General features: G+C 44.9%; 1 pseudogene; it reads left to right on the forward strand.

Moving 5' to 3' along the window:
- The first annotated feature begins 5,013 nt into the window (after window positions 1-5,013).
- LOC132388948 (zinc finger protein 850-like) lies at window positions 5,014-24,041 on the forward strand (annotated as a pseudogene).
- Window positions 24,042-24,397: the final 356 nt, after the last annotated feature.

A 24,397-nucleotide genomic window follows, 5' to 3' on the forward strand; every position in this document is an offset into this window, starting at 1 on the left:
TGCCTTGTTGTTGGTGGAGTGGGCAGCGTGGTGTTTGTCTCGATTCGGGTCACAACACCAGATTTGCCAGCGGGATCCACATACAGTGTATTAGTCAACCGAAAACCCCCCGTCCCTGCAGTCTTTGTCTCCTGGTAAACTCAACACCCTGACAGTGTGGACCATAGATACCCCTTCATCTCAGAGTCAGGGGATCATTCATACAGCTGATCGCTGAGAAAAATTATATTTATTGGTCATAAAAGTTGGCCCAGATTCGTTTGGACGGATTTGATGTGGAGTTCGGGGTGTCACAGTGAAAGGGCCGGACGGCTGAACTCTCTCCGTTGTCCAAACATTCTTCCAGGTGAGGCGACACTTCACCTGTGAATCTTCCGGGGTCGTTCGTTGTGTCCGCTGCTCCCGGTGCGGCCGCCTCGACACTGGTGACACCGGCTCCTCCGCAGTTGTGCGGGGTAGGAGTGTTTTCTTTTTTATCGTGGGTCGATATTATTGTTCCCTTTTGTGCGGAGAGGTGGGTTTTGGGGTTTGATGATTGGGATCCCGTTCTTCTTGATCCGGGGGGGGGGGGGTGGGATGGAAGTTTGATTTTTCTCTGTGAACGACTTTCATGCTCTCTCTTTGTTTCGTGGTTCTGTGGAGAAACAAAGCTCAGCGTTATTCATGGATACCTGCTTTAATAATAAACTAACCTTTGAACTATCCACTCCAAGCGGGACTTCCCGGTGTCCAAACATTTTCAATGCGATTTCCATTCTCATTGCTACCCGGCCTGCTGCGTTCGGCCAGCATTTTGTTTGTATTGCTTTGGATTTCCAGAATCTGCAGACTTTGTCGTTTTTTTACCTCTCCTTTGTCCGTCCCGCCTCCGAACACTGGTGGCGCTGTAGGATCTCCAGCCACTGGTGGCGCTGTGCGGGTCTCCGGCTGTCGGCGACGATGTGCAGACCTCCGGCAGCCGGTGGCGCTGTGGAGGAACGCTGCTGAACGCATGCGCGGTGCCGAGTTCTGTTGTTGGCGGTTCTCCGATTCGAGCAGGGGTGAGTAGGGAATGATCCCGGTGTTGTGTAACTCGGGGGCCGGTTGTATTGGGAAAGGTCTGGGCCCGAGCTCTGCCGGACGGCTGGAGGGGGCGTGCAGTGCCAATTTTTTAGGTGCTGGAGCAGTACGGGGGGGGGGGGTTGGGGTTGGGGTTGGGGTGGGGGCGGTGATTGATAAGTTCGTGGCCTAAGTTAGAAGGCCTGAAGTTATACAGCGTTCGGTATCTGCACGTGTAGTTTAACTCTTTGAGTGATTATGCAGAAAGTTTGAAGTTAATAACTTTTGTGGTATTTCTGTTTGACATAATTGAATATTGCTAAGTTTTGTAAAATTGAATCTTTCCACCTTGGGCCACGAACTTATTAATCACCCTTAGTTTGTGACACCCAATTTGTGTACCTGCTCATTTCATGTACTGGGCAACTTCCTTGCCCCATTCGTGTAATGAGCAGGTACACAAATTGGGTGTGACATATATAGGGCTTGTTGTAACGTCAAGCAATAAACCAGATGAAAGGAATATATGAATTTCAGAGCTCCACAGAAATATAGTTATAGCTAAAACATTAACAAGATTTTAGCCTATCACTAGATTTCAGTGTATAACTGGTACAATTAAAAATAAAATTCTTAATTTAATAATATGACAAAGTATTACGGTTGCACAACTGATTATCATAGAATATAATTATCAAGCAAGTAAAATAACTTTGTTTGCTTTGAAGACACAGGGTTTTAAGTGAGAAAAATGTACTTTAGGATTAGGGAGTAATCCACGGACCACCACAGATGTAGCCTTACTAATACGACTGAGTCAGAGCAGACGGCCGCAGCACTTAGCAGTGTTCCTCAGAGGTATAAAAATAACAAAATTAAAGCAATTCAGTTTTTATACTTTTAGCCCCTAAATTGGAACCAAGTAATCAAGTATGAAAAAAGAAACTCTGATGAACTATTGCTAAAGCCACGAATATTGCTGAATATTAGTCTCAAAAGCTGTAGGTTGTCAACTCTGCCTCGTACTGTTTGTCTCGCAGAAATGGTTGGACAGGAAGTGTACCTGTGAGTGTCGATACTCACAATATCCTCACATGACGGGTGTTACATGGTTAGACCGATACAGACACTGTTTAGTCTTTAAATATATAAAAAGTTAAACAAGCTTAAATCTTTATTATTATCACATCTATACGAATAGAAAAGATTGTATTTTGAAAGTCATAAATGTTAAGAGGGGAGGAGAGCAACCATTTGTGAGGTTTGGAAATATATTTTGTCTCATTCATTGCCTCACTAAATTATTCTTCTTCCTTTCAACACAAAGGGAAAAAGAGCCTCTTTCCAATCAGCTACAGTTGGTGGAGCGAGGCCAAGGGGTTGATCTGCTATTAATGATAATTGAAATGACGTAAAACTAGCTTAAATCCCAGAAATGTCTTGTTTTCCATTTGGCTTGGAAAATAAAACTAAATTTATCCAGGTTTCGAAGAGGATTTTGGATGATTAGCTTGTGTTTTTGATCAAAGTCAGACCGAAGATAAGTGAGCAGTGAATTTTTCTTTCATTGTTTTTAACTTTTAAACTTGGGTTTCCATGTTCATTCCTTGCTGAATATAGCTCCTTCCTGGTATCCAATGGTACCCATTGGAAAGAGCGGAAGAATGCTCACATTTGTGTACAGGGATTTCCCAGCTTCCTAGGCCAATGGGTCGAGCGAGGAGGAATTTCACAAATACCTAAATAAAAAAGCAGTCACAGCTCCAGGATTTCACCAAAAATGATCAAATATCCTAATGTTATTAGTGGTATTTTTCCCCACCAGCCAACACTTTCTAACACCCGCTTCCGTAAAATTCCCTCTATTTAATATCCGGGGTTGTTAAATTCCGTACTTGCTTATTTTGACTTTTTTCCAGAGGTGTCGGAGCGGCGCTCCGGTGAGCTCTGGTAGCACTGCACCCCTGAATGTATGAGACAGTACAGTGTTAAATGCAAAACCCCGAACAATGTCGATGATCAGAGGGATCTTAGACTCCAAGTTCATCACTCCCTGAAAGAGATTGATCGGGTGGTTAAGAAGCAAATGCAATGGTTGTCTTTATTAGTTGAAGCACTGAGTTCAAAAGTCATGAAGTTGTGCTGCAGCTTTGTAAAACTTGTTAGCCCACCTCTGGAGTGTTTCATACAGTTCTGGTCACCCCCATTCTCGGAAGGATGTTGGGTCTTTGGAGAGGGCGCAGGAAAGGTTTACCAGGATACTGCCTGGATTAGAGGGCATGAGCTATAACGAGAGGCTGGACAAACTTGTGTTGATTTCTCCAGAGCGGCGCAGGCTGGGGTGAGACTGGATGGACGTTTATAATATTACAAGTGGAATAGATAGAGTGGACAGACGGTATGTTTTTCCTGAGGGTTGAAATGTCTGACACATTTAAGGTGAGAGGAGATGTGAGGGGCAAGTTTGTTTATTTCCACAGAATGCTGGGAAGCTGGAGTCTGTGCCTGGGATGTTAGACCCCCCCCGGTCACGTGATCCCATTTGCCCCTTCCATATAACCACAGATGTAACGATCTCTTTGTGCATGTTCACAATCTCCAGATGGGCGGTCACTCGTCCTCCAACTTGCCCGAACTCGTCTCGCTTCCTGAGGCTCCTCACATTTGTCCTGGAGTTTTATGGCTGTTGTGTCTTCTCCAGGATTGGGGTGGGTGAGGAAGCAGAACGACCCAGGTTGTGGGGATCTTTGATTTCACTGCCTGCTTTACCGAGGGACTGGGAAGTCTCGGGGGGAGGATGGTTTCTGTGATGTGCTGCTCTGTATCCAAAGGTCTCTGCCTTTCCTCGCAGTCACGGATGGAGCAGTTACCATGCAAAGCGTGAAGTGTCCGGATGGGAAACTTTCTATGGTGTGTTGATAAAAATCTGGTGAGGGTCAAAGTATATCTGGCAAAGTTCTTGTTATTTTTGCTAATTCTGTCATTTTAGAATCTTTTGGACAATAGTATGTACTATTCATTCAGTACCTATGTGTTGCTGGAGGACCATCAGTGATTGTCCTTGATCCCTTCTCCCACCTGGTTCCATCTGTTCATCTTGTTCAACCTCTGTCCAGTCTCCTCACAACACCCAACTCCGCTTCAGTGATGTACACCAACCATCTGGGTCATCCTCAGTCCGCCTTGTATCCCACCTCCTCAATGTTATATATCAACAAACTTTCTTCCAACCCTTGTCTTCATTGTGAAGTGTTCTTTTGTCCCTTTGGCCTTGCTGATCATTTCCAGAATCGGTTATTGTTAGCTGGAATGCCGGAGGGTCATCAGGTCCCATTTCTGTTGTGCATTGGTGTGGAGGTGCTAGTTTATGAACAGTGACGGGCTGACACACTGCAGCATTTTACTGGCAGCAAAGAGTACTGGGAGAGTTGGTGCTTGGGCTCTAATCCTGTGATCGGCTTTCCAGGCAAATGGAACTATTGGTGTTTTGGCTTTGACTTTGGTTTGAGCTTCTACAGATGGGGCTGGATGGATGTCCTTCTTCGAGCAGCTGGACATTGCTTGTGGGGAAATCCCGGATTGCACTACCCAGTGAGAGATGGGAGGACAATGTGTGAGACTCTCAGGGTCGGTGAGTGGCAGATTAAGCTGTGTGAGTCTGTGAGGTTGGGTCCTGGGATATCATAGTTTTTCATCCAGGTAAAATGGACCTGGGGATCAAGCTGCTTGGGCTTATGAGGTGTTGAGTGAGTATTTCTGGTCTTGGTTCAGATGTTTGTTTCTGGAGTTCCTTTGGAAGCAATGACTGCCAATCTGAGGAGAGGATAATTCCCACTTCCATCCTCAGAGGGAGAGGCTGTGAGTAAATGAGCTGTTCCATGTTTACAACAGTAGATACAGTAGATATAGACCCTGAGTTTGGTGTTCAAACTGTGTTTGGAAATTCCTCCCCCCCCCCCCCCCCTCACTGTCACACAGTGGAAATCAGGCAGCTGTGCTGGAGATCTACACTAAAAACTGAAAATATTTGAAGTCATTCTGATGAAATGTTATTAATTGAATTGTATTGTAAGCTATTCCTTACCTGCTGAGTATTTCTGGTATTTATGTCAGAAATTAATATATTCATGATTGCTAAGTACCTTCAGGCTAACAGGAGGAAGACAGGAATATGGTGTTGGAATGAAAATCAGCCGTGGTTGAGTGGTGGGCAGACCAGATGGATCGAATCACCTAATTCTCTTCCTGTGTCTTATGTCTTACCATGACTGAATGACGGCTCCTTCTTATCCCATATCGTCTGTGTCATGTGAGGGACAATAAAAGATTGTTCACTGAGATCATTATATTTACCTTCAATGTTTAAATTTCAGTGAGTTTTGTTCCTAGTAACATTAAGCAGAAATGTTTGGTCCTACTTTTCATTGTTAACGTGCTTCATTATCTTACATGTTAAAGTTAGACCTGCAGTGAGAGATTTATTGGAAGAAAAACCACGACTGAAGTCGAGGGAACAGCAACAAGTGAACCAGCCCGAGGATTGAGAGCACCGACTGGAGAGAACCCATCTGACTCGGAGATTCCAGTGATTCAGTCAGGAGAAAGTTTGGTGAGTCTCATTTACTCAAACACTGGTCCTTTAGACATTACATACCTGCACAAAGGAAGGTAGGAAATAGTTGGGAGTGAGACAGAATGTGCCCAGAAGAACCAGTTATGCTTCTATCAGACCCAGTTGTGAAGAAGCACCCCCCCCAATATTCCCTTTAAATGTTTCACCCTTCACCCTTAACCCATGTCTTCCGTTCTTTTTCTCCCCTAGCCTCAGTGGAAAAAGCCTGTTTGCTTTCACTCCATCTATACCCATCATAATTTCATATACCTCTATCAAGTCTCTGCTCATTCTTCTACTCTCCAAGGAATAAAGTCCAAAACTATTGATCCTTTCTCTGTAACACATGTCCTCAAGTCCCGGCAACATCCTTGTAAACCTTCTCTGCACTCTTTCAACCTTATTAATATCCTTCCTGTAATTAAGTGACTAAAACTGCACACAATACTCCAAATTCACCCTCACCAATGCCTTATACCGCCTTACCATAACATTCCAACTCGTATACTCAAAACTTTGATTTATGAAGGCCAATGTACCAAAAGCTTTCTTTACTACCCTATCTACCCGTGACGCCACTTTTAGGGAATTTTGTATCTGTATTCAAAGATCCATCTTTTCTACTGCACTCCTCAGTGCCCTACCATTTACCTTGTATGTTCTACCTTAGTTTTTCCTTCCAAAGTGCAATACCTCACACTTGCCTGTATTAAACTCCTTCTGCCATTTTTCAGCCCATTTTTCTAGCTGGTCCAGATCCCTCTGCAAGCTTTGAAAACCTTCCTCACTGTCCACTACACCTCCAATTTTTGTATCATCAGCAAATTTGCTGATCCAATTTACCAAATTATTATCCAGATCATCGATATAGATGACAAATAACAATGGACCCAGCACTGATCCCTGTGGCACACCACTAGTCACAGGCCTCCACTCAGAGTAGCAATCCTCCACTACCACTCTCTGGCTTCTTCCATTGAGCCAATTTCTAATCCAGTTTACTACCTCTCCATGTATACCTAGCAACTGAATCTTCCTAAATAACCTCCCATGCAGGACCTTGTCAAAGGCCTTACTGAAGTCCATACAGACAACATCCACTGCCTTGCCTTCATCCATTTTCCTGTAACCTCCTTGAAACACTCTTGTTAATCATGCCCTACCATACGCAAAGCCATGTTGACTCACCCTAATAAGTCCCTGTCTATCTAAATACTTGTAGATCCTATCGCTTAGCACCCCTTCCAATAATTTACCCATGACCGTCGTCAAAGTTACCCTATAATTTCCTGAATTACTTTTTGAGTCTTTTTTACCCAACAGAACAACATGAGCTATCCTTGAATTCTCTAGCACCTCACCCGCAGATAACAACATTTAAATATACCTGCCAGGGCCCCTGCAATTTCAACACTAGTTTCCTTCAAAGTCCGAGGGAATACCCTGTCAGGTCCAAGAGATTTATCTACTCTGACTTGCCTCTAGATAGCAAGCACCTCCTCTTCTTCTTTCTGTATAGATTCCATGACCTTAATTCTTGTTTGCCTTACTTCCATTGACTTCATGCCAATTTACTTAGTAAATACAGGAGCAAAAAAATACATTTAAGATCCCCCCAATTTCTTTTGTTTCCATTCATAGGTGACCACTCTGATCTTCAAGAGGACCAATTTTGCCAGTCTCCGTCAGTGCTGGAGGCCTGTTTCGTCAGGGTGTGGGCAAGGAGCCCTTGGCTCTTTGGCTTGAACCCAGGGCAAACCCTGAAGGTGGTATGGGGAACCACCAGTCCTGTCTGTCGCCAAAAGAAATTTGGAACTTTGGCCAGAAATGCAATGCCGTCTCTTCCTTTATCCTCTCCAATCACCATGACTGGGAATTTCTGTCCCTCGAGGGGTGCAAAATATTAGTTTTCCTCAGTTGAGCACCACGTAGGGTCATAACACAGAGTCACATGAGAGCTGGCCCCTGGCAGAAGGGGTTCAAATGAGGTGGAGTCCAGATAAAGTGCCCACCACTGGGTGGTCAGAGGAAGCTATCAGTTGTTCGCAGTAACAGCATGATATCCTTGTCCGTGCTTAGAATCTCGACGTCCAACAGACAGAGCAAGTCTCTCCCTACGAGATTACACCCCCGTCTGGTGGTGACAGTAAATGAAACCTCACACTGCTTCCCCTGGAATTCCACCTGCTGTGGCTGGGTATGTGAATACGTACGTTCCGTGCCTTAGCTGGAATCCCTTTTCCGATACTATTTCCTGATCGAGACTGGTTGTGGTTGCCCCATATCAATCATAAACGGAATTGAAATTCCAGCACCTGTCAATATTACACTGGGCACTTCCTGAGGGATGATACTCAGAGTAGGAGGCATCCTTGCTTGTCCATTTCTAAACGGGTTGTTGTCCCCATCTGTCCCTTGGTAGGTTTTTGATCCCATTTCTGATCCCCAGATGTAGCCCGCTCGCATCCTTCCTGCTGAACATGTTCATTTTAAATATTAGTTCCCTTCGGGGTTGATCGGGATTCAAAAGCCGGGTCCCAATAATATGTCAAAGCTCGTCGCATTCTATTTCAGTCATTGTCAGGCCAATCCATATTATTTGTTTTAATCCTGTTGGCTAACTTTGTTGGTAAGCATTGGAGCAGTAGGGCATTGAACAGGGGGGACAGATTCCCATCATTAAAGGCTTGGTCTCCTGTGAAAGTGCCGTAGCAGGCCACAAATCACTCCCAATAGTCTGGTCCTGATTTCCCCAGGGTTATGTTTGCATCCAGGTACTTTAGTGATGCTACAGGTTGCTGGACAGCCCTTTCCAATGCTTGAATGATCTGGTCTGTCTGTTCATTCTCATTATGGTTTTCTGCCTGTAACTCCTGATAGGTTTGGTATCTCAATTCTGCCTTCCATTTCCGCCCCTCATCAGCTGACAGAATCATGCAGCAGAGACTGAATAAATCTTACTGAGTCGAATTAAACATTTGTGTAGTACTCTGGACACACTGAGCAAACTGTGCTGGATTTTCTTTTCTATCTGGGGCCTGATTCATGATCATTATCGTTTCTTGAGGCTTCCAGGGTGCATACACAGGAATCACCATAAGACAAAGGAGCAGCAGTCGACCATTCATCCCATCGAGTCTGCTCCTCCATTTCAACATGAGCTGATCCAATCTCCCCTTGAGTCCCATTCCCCCGCCTTCTCAGCATAATCTTTGATGCCCTGACTACTCAGATACCTATCAATCTCTGCCTTAAATACACCCAATGACTTGGCCTGCACTGCCGCTGGTGGCAACAAATTCCACAGATTCACCACCCTCTGGCTGAAAAAATGTTTTCGCAACTCCATTCTGCATGGGCGCCCTGCAATCCTCAAGTCATGTCCTTTCGTACTGGACTCCCCCACTATGGGAAACAACTTTGCCACATCCACTCTGTCCATGTCTTTCAACATTCAAAATATTTCTGTGATGTCCCCCCGCATTCTTCTAAACACCAATGAGTACAGTCCAAGAGTGGTCAAACGTTCCTCATATGTTAACCCTCTCATTCCTGGAATCATTCCAGTGGATCTTCTCTGAACCCTCTCCAATGTCAGCACATCCTTTCTTAAATAAGGAGCCCAAAACTGCACACAAGTGATGTCTTACCAGTGCCTTATAGAGCCTCAACATCACATCCCTGCTCCTATACTCTATATTCCTCTAGAAATGAATGCCAACATTGCATTCGCCATTTTCACCACCAACTCAGTCTGGAGGTTAACCTTAAGGGTATCCTTAACAAGGACTCCCAAGTGCCGTTGCATCTCAGAACTCTGAATTTTCTCCCCATTTAAATAATAGTCTGCCCGTTTATTTCTTCTACCAAAGTGCATGACCATACACTTTCAGACAATGTAATTCAATTGCCACTTCTTTGCCCATTCCCCCAATCTATCCAAGGCTCTCTGCAGATTCTCTGTTTCCTCAGTACTACGAGCCCCTCCACCTATCTTAGTATCATCAACAAACTTAGCCACAAAGCCATCTATTCCATAATCCAAATCGTTGATACACAACGTAAAAAGAAACAGCCCCAACACGGACCCCTGTGGAACACCACTGGTAACTGGCAGCCAACCAGCATGGGATGCCTTTATAAAACAACACACACAAAATGCTGGTGGAACACAGCAGGCCAAGCAGCATCTATAAGGAGAAGCACTGTCCACTTTTTGGGCTGAGACCCTTCGTCAGGACTCAATGGGGATGCCTTTATTCCCACATTCTGTTTCCCGCCAATCAACCAATGCTCTATCCACGTATGTAATTTTCCCGTAATTCCATGGACTCTTATCTTGTTTAGCAGCCTCGTGTGGCACCTTGTCAAAGGCCTTCTGAAAATCCAAATACACAACATCCACTGCGTCTCCCTTGTCTAGCCTACTTGTGATTCCCTCAAAAAATTACACTAGGTTTGTCAGGCAGGATTTTCCTTTAAGGAAACCATGCTGAGTTCAGCCTATCTTGTCGTATGCCTCTAGGTACTCCGTAACCTCATCCTTGACAATCGACTCCAACAACTTCCGAACCACCGCCGTCAAGATAACAGGTCTATAATTTCCTTTTTCTCCCTTGCCCCTTTCTTAAGTAGCAGTGTGACATTTGCAGTCTTCCAGTCCTCCGGAACCATGCCACAGTCTATCGACTTTTGAAAGATCATTGCTAATGCCTCCGCAATCTCCACTGCTACCTCCTACAAAACACGAGGGTGCATTCCATCTGGTCCAGGAGATCTATCTACCCTTAGACTATTCAGCTTCCTGAGTACTTCCTCTGTCGTAATTGTGACTGTGCACATTTCTCTTCCCTGACACCCTTGAATGTCCGGTATATTTCTGATGTCTTTCTCAGTGAAGACTGATGCATAATACTCGTTCAGTTCCTCCGCCATCTCCATTTCTCCCATTACAATTTGCCAGCATCATTTTTTATCAGTCCTATATCTATTCACAAAGCCTTTTACTCTTTATATACTTGAGAAAGCTTTTAGTATCATCTTTGATATTATTTGCTCGCTTCCTTTCATAGTTCATCTTTTCCCTCTAAATGACCTTCTTAGTTTCCTTCTGTAAGCTTTTAAAAACTTCCCAATCCCCTGTCTTCCCACTAATTTTTGCTTCCTTCTATGCCCTCTGCTTTACTTTAACTTTGGCTTTGACTTCTCTTGTCAGCCACGGTTGCATCCTTTTTCCATTTGAAAATTTCTTCTTCTTTGGAATATATCTGTCCTGCACCTTCCTCACTTCTCACATGAACTCCAGCCACTGCTGCTCTGCCGATCTTCCTGCTAGTGTCCCTTTCCAGTCAACCTTGGCCAGTTCCTCTCTCATGCCACTGTAATTTCCTTTACTCCACTGAAATACCGACACATCGGATTTCAGCTTCTCTTTCTCAAATTTCACAGGAACTCAGTCATGTTGTGATCACTGCCTCCTAAGGGTTCCTTCACTTCCATCTCTCTAATTACCTCTGTTTCATCACATAATACCCAATCCAGTACAGCTGATCCCCGAGTGGGCTCTAATAAAGCCATCTCATAGACATTCTACAAATTCTCTCTCTTGAGATCCAGTGCTGACCTGATTTTCCCAATCCACTCGCAAGTTAATATCCCCCAAAATTGGAATTTCTTGGAATGTAGAAGATTGAGGGGAGATTTGACGGAGGCATACCAAAATCATAAGGGTTATAGATGGGGAAAATGCAAGCTGGCTTTTTCCACTGAGATTGGGTGAGACTACAACCAGAGGCCATGGGTTTAGGGTGAAAGGTGAAATGTTAAGGGGACATGAGGGGAAACTTCTTCCACTGACGGTCATCCGGGTGTGGAATGAGCAGAAAACCCAGCTGGTCCATGCGAGCTCAGTTTCAACTTCTAAGAGGGTTGTATAGGCACCTGGAGGGCAGGGGTACAGGAACAGACAGTTTAAGTAATTCAACACAAACTAGATGGGCCAAAGGGCCTGATTCTGTGTTGTGCTTTTCTATGATTGTGACAAGAACCTGAAATAATATGATTATTCATTTAATAACTTTTAACAGCTGTGCGGACCAACTATTCATCTGGGCAGGAAACGTTTGCATGGCTTCAAAACTGTGGCACTTCACATTGACAATAGATAAAAGAAAATCCCAGCTGCACGTCAACAAAGGGTATTTGTGTGAGTCTGTTTCAGTTACTGTGGGGCCAGGCACTCTTGCAGCTCAGTGGGAACAGGGAACAATACCAATGGAGAGAGTCAAACTGAGCCAGGTCACAGATTGGTGACGGCAGAAATGCCCCATTCTTATAGAGACAGGAAGATCATCAGAGAGTTTGATGGTCATTCCAGATACCTGCACTGTGCCCAGCTGGAAGATGACTTCTCTCTCCAACTTGGGTTGAACCTCACTGTAACAGTGTGATGCCAGATCACACCTTGACACCTCAAGTAATCTCGTCTGACATATTGTCCTTCACACATTGATGTACTATAAATCTTTTTCAGGTTAAAAACAACAAGGAAATTATCTACGGGGAGGTCAAACACAACACGCTGTTTTGTTGTCTATGTCCAGATATTTAAGAACTGGAACAAGGGATTCACTCGATCATCATTCCTACTCAGGCTGTGGGGAGTGATTCACTCGATCATTATTCCTATTCAGACTGGGGGAGAGTTTCACTCGATCGTTATTCCTATTCAGGCTGTGGGGAGTGATTCACTCAATCATTATTCCTATTCAGACTGTGGGAGAGATTCATCGATCATCTGACCGACTGACATGCAGTCAATTTACACGGGGGGAATCCATTTATCTGCTCAGTCATCCACCCTAATGGCTCACCAGCGAGTTCACACCGGGGTGCGGCCATTCACCTGCTCAGACTGTGGGAAGGGATTCACGTTGTCAGCTCACCTACTGAGTCATCAGTCAGTTCACACGGGTGAGAGGCCATTCACCTGCTCTGACTGTGGGAAAGGATTCTCTTTGTCATCTAATCTTAAGCTACATCAGCGAGTTCACTCTGGGGAGAGGCCGTTCACCTGCTCAGACTGTGGGAAGGGATTGGCGTTGTCTTCCCACCTACTGAGACATCAGTTAGCACACACTGGGGAGAGGCCGTTCACCTGCTCAGACTGTGGAAAAGGATTCACTCAGTCATCCCACCTACAAGCACATCAGCGAGTTCACACTGGGGAGAGGTCGTTCACCTGCTCAGAGTGTGGGAAGGGATTCGCGTTGTCATCTCACCTACTGAGACATCAATTAGTACACACTGGTGAGAGGCCGTTCACCTGCTCAGACTGTGGGAAAAGATTCACTTTATCATCTCAACTTAAGGTACATCAGCGAGTTCACACTGGTGAGAGGCCGTTCACCTGCTCGGACTGTGGAAAAGGATTCACTCAGTCATCCCACCTAGAAGCACATCAGCGAGTTCACACTGGGGAGAGGCCATTCACCTGCTTAGACTGTGGGAAGGCATTCACACAGTTTGCTACCCTACAAGCACACTGGTCAGTTCACACTGGGGAGAGGCCGTTCACCTGCTCAGACTGTGGGAAAGGATTCACTTCGTCATATAAGCTTAAGGTACATCAGCGAGTTCACACTGGGGAGAAGCCATTCTCCTGCTTAGACTGTGGGAAGGGATTTGCGTTGTCATCTCACCTACTGAGACATCAGTTAGTACACACTGGTGAGAGGCCGTTCACCTGCTCAGACTGTGGGAAAGGATTCACTTCATCATATAAACGTAAGGTACATCAGCGAGTTCACATGGGGGAGAGGCCATTCACCTGCTCAGACTGTGGGAAAAGATTCACTTCGTCATCTCAACTGGAGATTCATCAGCAAGTTCACACTGGGGAGAGGCCGTTCACCTGCTCAGACTGTGGGAAAGGATTCACTCAGTCATCCCACCTACAAGCACATCAGCGAGTTCACACTGGGGAGAGGCCATTCACCTGCTCAGACTGTGGGAAAGGATTCACTCAGTCATCCCACCTACAAGCACATCAGCGAGTTCACACTGGGGAGAGGCCATTCACCTGCTCGGACTGTGGGAAAGGATTCACTCAGTCATCCCACCTGCGAGCACATCAGCGAGTTCACACTGGGGAGAAGCCGTTCACCTGCTCGGACTGTGGGAAGGGATTCACTCAGTCATCCCACCTACAAGCACATCAGCGAGTTCACACTGGAGAGAGGCCGTTCACCTGCTCAGAATGTGGGAAAAGATTCACTTTGTCATCTCAACTTAAGGTACATCAGCGAGTTCACACCGGGGAGACTCCAGACACCTGCTCGGACTTTGGGAAGAGATTCTCTCAGTCAAATCAACCAAATGTGCATCATTGAGTTCACACTGGAGAGACCGTTCACTGGATGTGTGTCAATCACCGTTGCTGAATGCAATTTCGAGAGTGACTGTCGGTGCTGAACTCTGCAATTATTGCTGTTGCTCACCACACCCAGTTCTGCATCCTGGTCAATGGGCATGGGAGGAGTTTCTTCTGCTGCACATTCACCTTTAATAGGACTGGAGTTTAATATTCTGCATCTGTGACAAATAAATCAGTTCTATTTTAAACTCTGTCTCTGGTACTTAGTGAAATTATAACACACAGTAGAGAGTCAACTCAGGCCGCCTGGACTTTGCTGAGATTCAATTCCACGACAGTCCTTTTAAATCATCCCCTGTTATTCAACTCTCACTCTCCCTGTGGTGATGGGTTCCAAACAGTCATCACTCTGTGGGTGAAGAGGTTTCCCTTGAATTCTCTGTGGACTGAAGAAGTTGAGCTGACTGCAGTTCTGTCTGAGATGTTCTTCGCCCCTCAGATCTCTGGATGAGGAAGAATGACATTGGTAGTTAACCTCAATAATCACGACTCATTTCCATTTTATGGGTCATTTTTCCTACTAACAAAGGATAGTTGAAAACACAAGTGTCGTTTAAAGACTGGAATTAAAATCGGAAGCCATCAGTTGGATGTTCAAAGAATCATGGTCAGAAGCCAGAGGCAGGTCTGCACAGGGTAGAGTTTGTGGCTCTGGAAGATGGTTGGGGTAAGAACGTATTATGAGAAGGGAATCAGCAGCAGGAAGTGGAAACAAATAACAAAATAGGAACATTTTGAAGCTGATTGACAGAAAATAATTGGGTTGTCTGACTGATGACAGAAACAATACCTGTTGTGAGGTGCTCCATTGGTCGATGGAGATGTGGGTGTTGGGAATGGTTATAACTATTGAGGGAGTTAGTCCTGCTTGTTCATCCTGTAATATAATTTCTGGATGGTTATTATATAACCATATAATAATTACAGCACGGAAACAGGCCATCTCGGCCCTTCTAGTCCGTGCTGAAAGCTTACTCTCACCTAATCCCACCGACCTGCACTCAGCCCATAACCCTCCATTCCTTTCCCGTCCATGTACCTATCCATTTTTTAAAAAATATCGAACCTGCTTCTACCACTTCTACTGGAAGCTCCTCCACACAGCTACCACTCTCTGAGTAAAGAAGTTCCCACTTGTGTTACCTCTAAACTTTTGCCCCCTAACTCTCAAATCATGTCCTCTTGTTTGAATCTCCCCGACTGTCAATGGAAAAAGTCTATCCGCATCAACTTCATCTATCTCCGTCATATTTTTAAATACCTCTATCAAGTCCCCACTCAATCTTCTATGCTCCAAAGAATAAAGACCTAACTTGTTCAACCTTTCTCTGTAACTTAGGTGCTGCAACCCACGTAACATTCTGGTAAATTTTCTCTGTACTCTATTATATTGACACCTTTCCTATAATTCGGTGAACAGAACTGTACACAGTACTCTGAATTCGGCTTGAACAATGCCTTGTATATTTTTAACATTACATCCCAACTGCTATACTCAATGCTCTGATTTATAAAGGCCAGCATACCAAAATCTTTCTTCACAACCCTATCCACATGAGATTCCACCTTCAGGGGACTATTCACCATCATTCTATTATCTATGCCCCACAGATCACTCTGTTCTACTACATTCTTCAATGTCTTACTGTTTACTATGTATGTCCTATTTTGATTAGACCTACCAAAATGTTGCACCTCACACATCAGCATTAACCTCCATCTGACATCTTTCTGTCCACTCTTCTAACTGGCTTAATTCTCTCTGCAAGCTTTAAAAACCTGCTTCATTATCCACAACGCCACCTATCTTAGTATCATCTGCATACTTTCTAATCCAATTTACCGCCCCATCATCCAGATCATTAATGTATATAACAAACAACATTAGACCCAGTACAGATCCCAGAGGCACACCACTAGTCACCGGCCTCTAACCGGACAAACAGTTATCCACCATTACTCTCCCATCTAGCCACTGATAAATCCATTTTACTACTTCAAAATTAATACCTAACGATTGAACCTTCCTAACTAACCTTCCATGTGGAATCATGTCAAAGGCCTTACTGAAGTCCATATAGACAACATCCACTGCTTTATCCTTGTCAACTTTCCTAGTAACCACTTCAAAAAGTTCAATATGTTTTATCAAACATGACCTTCCACACACAAATCCATGTTGACTGTTCCTAAACAGACCCTGTCTAATCAGATAGTTATATATACCATATCTAAGAATATTTTCCATTAATTTACCCACCACTGATGTCAAATTACAGGCCCATCATTGCTAGGTTTACTCTGAGATACCTTTTTAAACAATAGAACAACAATACGCCAATTCTCTGGCACCATCCCCCTTTCAAATGACATTAGGAATATTTTTGTCAGAGTCCCTGCTATTTTTACACTAACTTCCCTCAAGGTTCTAGGAAATATCCTATCAGGACCGGAGACTTGTCCACTTTTATATTCTTTAAAAGCTTTAGTACTTCCTCTTCGTTAATCATCTTAGTTTCCATAACTACCCGACTTGTTTCCCTTACCTTACACAATTCAATATAATTCTCCTAAGTGAATACTGATGAAAATAAAATTTTCAAAACCTCCCCCACTCGTTTCGGCTCCACACATAGCTGTCCACTCTGATTCTCTAAGGGACCAATTTTATCCCTCATTATCCTTTTGCTATTAACTTAACTGTAGAAACCCTCTGGATTCATTTTCACCTTACTTGCCAAAGCAGCCTCATATCCTCTTTTAGCTTTTCTAATTTATTTTTACATTTTTACATTCTTTATATTAGATTCTTTTTACATTCTTTATATTCCCCGAGCACCACAATTGCTCCATGCTCCCTATATTTATTATAGATCTCTCTCATTTTCCAAACCAAGTTTCCAATATCTCTTGAAAACCTTGGCCCTCTCGAACTTTTAACCTTTCCTTTCAACCTAATAGGAACATAAAGATTCTGTACCCTCAAAAATTCACCTTTAAATGACCTCCATTTCTCTATTATATCCTTCCCATTAACAAATTGTCCCAATCCACTCCTAAATCTTTTTGCATCTCCTGAAAGTTAGCCTTTCTCCAATCAAAAATCTCAACCCTGGTTCCAGTCCGATCCTTCTCCATAATTATTTTGGAACAAATGGTATTGTGATCACTGGACACTATGTGGTCCCCAACACATACCTCTGTCACCTGAGCTATCTCATTCCCAGCAGGAGATCCAACACTGCCACTTCTCTAGTTGGTATCTCTATGTATTGCTGCAAACAACTATCCTGCACACATTTTACAAACTCAAAACCATGCAGCCGTTTTACAGAATGGGCTTCCCAGTCTATGTGTGGAAAATTAAAATCTGCCACAATCACAACCTTGTGCTTACGACAAATAACTACTATCTCCTTACAAATTTGCTCATCCAATTCTCGCTCCCCATTAGGTGGTCTATAATACACCCCTTTAAGTGTTACTACACCTTTCCCATTCCTTAATTCCACCCAAATAGTCCCCCTGGACGAGCCCTCTAATCTATCCAGTGAAAACACCGCCCTGATATTTTCTTGGACAAGCAATGCAACGCCTTCCCCTCTTGCCCCTCTGATTCTATCACACCTGAAGCAACGTAATCTAGGAATATTTAGTTGCCAATCACACCCCTTCTGCAACATGTTTCACTAATAGCTACAACATCATATTTCCAGGTATCAATCCTTGCTCTAACCTCATCCACCTTTCTTGCAATGCTCCTAGCATTAAAATAAATGCATTTAAGAAACTCTCCACCTCTTCCTCTCTGCTTATCCCTAACGGTGCACACAACTTTATTATCTTTTTGTTTTCCTTCTCCCCTACATCTTCGGACTGAACCCTCCTACATCAGGGAGGAAGTTCAAATCATATCTGTGTTAAATGTTTAACCATCACAGTAACTGAAGGCAGCTGCAGGTTCACGAGGGACTGTTACTGTCAAATTCTGCAGTTTTTGCGGCTGCTCATCGCACCCAGGACTGAACCCTGGTCACTGAGCCTTGGAGGAGTCTGTAAGGCTGATGTTAGCCTTAAACTAGACTGGAGTTTAATATTGTGGATCTGTGAAAGATAAGCCAGTTTTGTATCAAATCCCATGTTTCAGGTACTTACTGTCTCCACTGCACTCACTATGGACGCTACAAAGTCCAGTCGGCCCATCTGGTTCCTGCCCATGTTTCTGTTCCATATCCGGATATCAAAATCTACCCCTGCTGTTCCCCTCTCACACTCCCTGAGGTGTCAGGTTGCAACTAGTCACCACTCCGTGGAATAGGAGATTTCCGTTGAATTTCACAGAATCATAGAAATCTATTTTGCTAAGCTCCATGTACCTATCTCAGAGTCTCTTAAAAGACCCTATTGTATCCGCCTCTACCACCATTGCTGACAGTGCATTCCACACACACACACACACACACCACTGTTTGCTTAAAAAAAAACCTTAGCTCTGATATCTCCTCTGTACCTACTTCCAAGCAGTTTAAAACCTATTCCCCCTCGTGTTAGCCGTTTCAGCCTGGGAAAAAGCCTCTGGCTATCCACACGACCAATGCCTCTCATCATCTTATACACCCGCATGATTTTCTCCAGTCTGAATAAGACGATGAGCTCACTGTGGTTTTGACATTCCCTCCCCCCTTTCCTCCCCATCTCTCCTCTCCCTCCCCCTCCCTCCTCTACCCCTTCCCCTCTCCCTCCCTCCCTCCCCCTATGTGTTTCGCGTCACTGACCCGCCTCACTCAGGCACTCAACGTGACACTCACAGTAAACGAACCTGCGGTCTCGTAACACAATGCACCTCTGAAGTCTGACAGCAGACTAGCGAGTGAATCTGCGATGGTGCAGAGTCAAAAACCAGAGAGTTGCCAGATTGAGTTAGGCTTTGGGGCTGCAAAGAGAGATGGGGTCTAGAGTTTACGAGGAGGAGGAATCAGACCAGCTGGATGTGGCTACAAAAGAAAGATTAGAAGCATTTGGAAACTGGTTGATCGAAAAAAAAGGTGGTTAATTTCTGCAAAATACTGGTGGAAATCAACAGACAGCAATTGTGAAGAGGAATAAAAAGACAACGTTTACACCGAGCCCTTTCAGCATGCCTAGCCTGCTTAGTTGCTGCTTGAACTGCAGAGTTCCTCCAGCATTTTGTGTGTGTGCGACTCTGTATTCCAAGCAACTGCATAATCTCCGGTGTTTTATAACTGCATTTTACTTTGGCATTAGATACGCGTTGATATTGAGTATATTGCTTATGGGAGCCGCTTTCTGCGTTAAAACAGCTGCAGATTTTTCGATACACACGAAAAAAATAAGGTATGGACCTTGAACCGGTAACTGCACAAATATTTAATGGCACCGTGATTACCCATAGGGCCATGAGTTAAAAATTTCGCCGTCGTTGAGGCACCGATGAAATGCGCAGGCGTCAGGTTGAGGACGTCCCCGAGTGTCACGCATGCGCACAGTACACTGAAGGCCTCGGAAATGTCGGATGGAGGTAAGAGTGATTCTCCGTGTTTTTCTCTGAAACACCAACTTCAGAACGATTCCTGTGAAATCCGGACATCACAGTCCGCAATCCAGGGACAGTCCTGCTCTCTTCCCTCTCTCTCAGCCTCACGATCCGTACACGGGCCCCGGGGAGCTTCCGGCCGCTGAGTGAATGGGAACCGATGGATCTCTCAGACAGAGCTGAGCTCCAGCTATCTAAATGCAAGGATGAGGAACTCGGAGAAAGGGAACAAAATCTTTTACATCACCAGTTGAGAAATTCGCCTTTGTTCTACCTCCGATCACTGACAGGAGAAAATCTGCAGATGCTGGAAATCCAAGCAACACACACAAAATGCCGGAGGAACTCAGCATTAGTACTCTTTTCCGTAGATGCTGCCCGGCCTGCTGAGTTCCTCCAGCATTTTGTGTGTGTTGCTTGTTCCACCTCCTCTTGTTCTGGACTTTTCTACCCGTGACGACATGTTTTGTCCCATTCTCTCTGGAAGATAATAATATCAAAAACCTTTGCCCTGGGCAACAAGTAGCTTTCACCTCACAAATGTGAAAGACTCCAATGAGACAGACTACTGCCCTTCCCTTCATATTCATTGGGATTTCATTCACTGAGTTCACCACCATCAGTCATTGGGGGAGACTTCAGGGGAAATATTTATGTACAATACAGAAACTGGTGATACCTGTGTGTATTGTGGTGATGCAAAAGTTGTTGGAGAGTTTACAAGAGGGAAGAATTGGAGTGATATTTGGAAATCTGACTTTTTAAAGTGTAATTTAGCAAGCAAACCACTTATGGACAAAGTGCAAAAGCACTGGAGAGAAAATCCTTCATTACCCGTTACAGGCCTGTGACATGGTGTGAGAGGGCAGATGAACTGGATCGAGCCTAGAGGAGATCACAGTTCTTACAGACAGTGATTTGCTGGCTGTTAAAATGAATACCTCTCTATATAAAATTCACAGTGCACATGTCGTCACTGGGTAAAAGAATGCACAGTACAAGATTTCTGTGCACACTGGTGATTACAAATTAGAGGGGACATTGGTGTGGAGAACTCCAGTGTCCCTGACACCCTCACCTACAAGATGTGCACCCAGCTGCACTTTGAGGAGTTAGAGCTGAAAATGGATGAATTTTGGATCATCCACCAGTTGGAGGGGGTGATAGATATGACATGAAGAGAGGTGAGTTACACCTAAGGTGCAGGACACAGGAAACTGGTTGAGAGACATGACGGGGAATGAAGTTAAATAGCCATCGCAGAGTACTCTTGTTGCCATCTCACACAACAGCCAGGTGGGCCGCTTTAGAAACTGTTGGGGAGGGAGGGATTACCTGGCAGAGGAAAGTCAAACGGGTGATAGGGGATTCGTTAGTTAGGAGAACAGAACAGAGGGGATGAAAGGTCAGTTTTGATGGTGTCAAAAGGACCTGACAAGTGTGGTTTGGGACAGGCCGTTTTCTGGCAAAGGAGTACTTGGTAAGTGGGAGGCCTTCAGAAGTGACATTTTTGAGAGTGTAGAGTTGGTATGCTGAAAGGTAACTGGTGCAGGGAACCTTGGTTTTCAAGAGATATTGAGGCCCCTGATATTTTGTTCCTCTAAATACCTCAGACTGTTGGGTGCTACCAAGACTCATTAATGACAACAGTATCATAATTCCACCCCCAAGCTCATCGGACTTATTTTTAGTCGTGTTCTGTTGGTTTCTAAAAGCTTCCAATAGTTTTTGCTCTTTTGAATGCCCTCTCTTTGGCTTTTAAGTTGGCTTTGGGTTCTCATTTCAGCCACAGTTGTGTCTTCCTGCCTTTACAATGCTTCCACTTCTTTGGGGTGTATCGATCACTCAGCTCCTGAATTGCTCCCAGAAACTCCAGCCATTGCTGCTCCGTTGTCTCTCCTACCTTTTCCCTTCCAAACAAGTTTGGCCAGCTTCTCTGTCACTGAAACATGGAGAAGTTCAGTACGGAAACAGGCTATTTGCCCAATCCAGTCAATGCCAAACAAACATTTAAACTGTCTAATGCAACTAACTGCACTGGGACCATCGCCCGCCATACCCCAACCGTCCAGGCTCCCATCCAAACTTCTTTTAAATGGTGAAACCGAGCTCATATTCACCACTTGTGCTGGCATCTCACTGCACGCTCTCACGACCATTTCAGTAAAGAGCTTTTCCAAATGTTCCCATTAAATTTTCACTTCCCCACTTACCCATGACCTATGGTTGTCATCGCACCCATCCTCAGTGGAAAAAGCTGCTTACCTGTACCCTATCTATACTGTCATAATGCTGTCTATTCTCAACAAATCCTCAAAGAAATGTATAATATCTTTGTTTATGTTTCGAGCCTTTTTCAGATGTATAGGATGATGAGGGACACTGATCGTGTGGATAGCCAGAGGTTTTTACCCCAGGGCTCAAATGGCTAACGTGAGGGGGTATAGTTTTAAGGTGCTTGAAAGTTGATATGGAGGGGATGTCAGGGGTAACTTTATTTACACAGAGAGTTGTGGGTGCATGGAATGGATTGCAGGCTATTTGCGTGAGAGTGTTTCAGTTACTGTGGGGCCAGGAACCCATGCAGCTCAGTGGGAACACAGAATAAAACCAATGGAGAGAGTCAAACTGAGCCAGGTCACAGATTGGAGATGGCAGAAATGCCCCATTCTTATAGAGACAGGAAGAGCATCGGAGAGTTTGATGGTCATTCCAGATACCAGCACTCTGCCCAGTCAGGAGGTGATTTCTTTCTCCAACTTGGGTTAAAATTCACTGTAACAGTGTGATGCCAGCTCACACCTTGACACTCAAGTAATCTCATTTGAAATGTCCTACACCAATTGATGGATTTTGTAAATCTTTTTACAGGTTAAAAATGGCAAGGAATTTGACTACGGGAATCTCGAACACAACACAGCAGTTTTGCTGTCTCTGTCCAGATATTTAAGAAGTGGAGCGAGGGATTCAATCGACCGTCCTTCCTACTCAGACTGTGGGGAGGGATTCACTCGATCATCTGACCAACTGGCATGACCGTTAGTTTACATGGAGGGGAGCCCATTCATCTTCTCAGACAGTGGGAATGAATTCACTCGGTCATCTCAACTGAAGGTACATCAGCGAGTTCACAATGGGCAAGGCCATTCACCTGTCCTGTTAGTGAGAAGGGATTCAGTTGGTCTTCCCGCCTGTGGACACACCAGTCAGTTCACACTGGGCAGAGGCTGGTCAACTGCTGAACTTGTGGGAAAGGATTCACTCGGTCATCTGACCTAATGGCTCACCAGCGAGTTCACACTCGGGAGCGGCTGTTCACCTGCTCGGACTGTGGGAAACGATTCACTCAGTCATCTCAGTTACTGAGACACCAGTCAGTTCACACTGGGGAGAGGCCATTCACCTGCTCAGACTGTGGGAAAGGATTCACTTCGTCATATAAGTTACTGAAACACCAGTCAGTTCACACTGGAGAGTGGCCATTCACCTGCTCAGACTGCGGGAAGGGATTCTCCGAATTACCTCAACTTAAGGTACATCAGCGAGTTCACACTGGAGAGAGGCCATTCACCTGCTCAGACTGTGGGAAGGGATTTGTTTCGTCATCCCATCTGAAGATACATCAGCGAGTTCACACTGGAGAGAGGCCGTTCACCTGCTCAGACTGTGGGAAAGGATTCACTCAGACATCTCAACTGAAGGCACACCAGGGAGTTCACACCGGAGAGTGGGCAATCACCTGCTCGGACTGTGGGAAGGGATTTACTTGCTCATCCCATCTGAAGGTACATCAGCGAGTTCACACTGGAGAGAAGCCATTCACCTGCTCAGACTGTAGGAAAGGATTCGGTCAGTCATCTCAACTGAAGGCACACCAGGGAGTTCACACCGGAGAGTGGCCAATCACCTGCTCAGACTGTGGGAAGGGATTCACTTCGTCATCCCATCTGAAGATACATCAGCGAGTTCACACTGGAGAGAAGCCGTTCACCTGCTCAGTCTGTGGGAAAGGATTCACTCAGTTATCTCAACTGAAGGCACACCAGGGAGTTCACAGCGGAGAGTGGCCAATCACCTGCTCAGACTGCGGGAAGGGATTCGCTTCGTCATCCCATCTGAAGATACATCAGCGAGTTCACACTGGTGAGAGGCCGTTCACCTGCTCAGACTGTGGGAAGGGATTCATTTCGTCATCCCATCTGAAGATACATCAGCGAGTTCACACTGGTGAGAGGCCCTTCACCTGCTCAGACTGTGGGAAGGGTTTCACTTCGTCATCCCATCTGAAGATACATCAGCGTGTTCACACTGGTGAGAGGCCGTTCACCTGCTCAGACTGTGGGAAAGGATTCACTCAGTCATCCATCCTAAAGGCACACCAGCGACTTCACACTGGGTAGAGACCGATCTGCTCAGACTTTGGGAAAAGATTCTCTCAGCCAAATCAACAAGTGTGCATCACTGAGTTCACACTGGGGAGAGGCCATTCACCGGTTGTGAATGTAGGAAGTGATTCACTCAGTCATCTAATCTTATGTAGCTCTCAGTTCTGCTGGCAGCTTAACAGAGGGGGTTATAGCCTGCTCACCCCAATCTGGCCAAACTGAAGAACTGGGTGGATACTGAGTGATGTGTCCCCTTTCTGTGAACTGTCTCATTAAAATGCAAAGAGAACCGAGACTGACTTTGGACACACTGTTGGATTTCTACAGAAGTGCTGGGTTGCTATGGTGACCAGCTAATGTTTATGTTCTGTGTG

The sequence above is a fragment of the Hypanus sabinus genome, unplaced genomic scaffold, assembly GCF_030144855.1.
Source record: "Hypanus sabinus isolate sHypSab1 unplaced genomic scaffold, sHypSab1.hap1 scaffold_440, whole genome shotgun sequence".
NCBI lineage: Eukaryota > Metazoa > Chordata > Chondrichthyes > Myliobatiformes > Dasyatidae > Hypanus > Hypanus sabinus.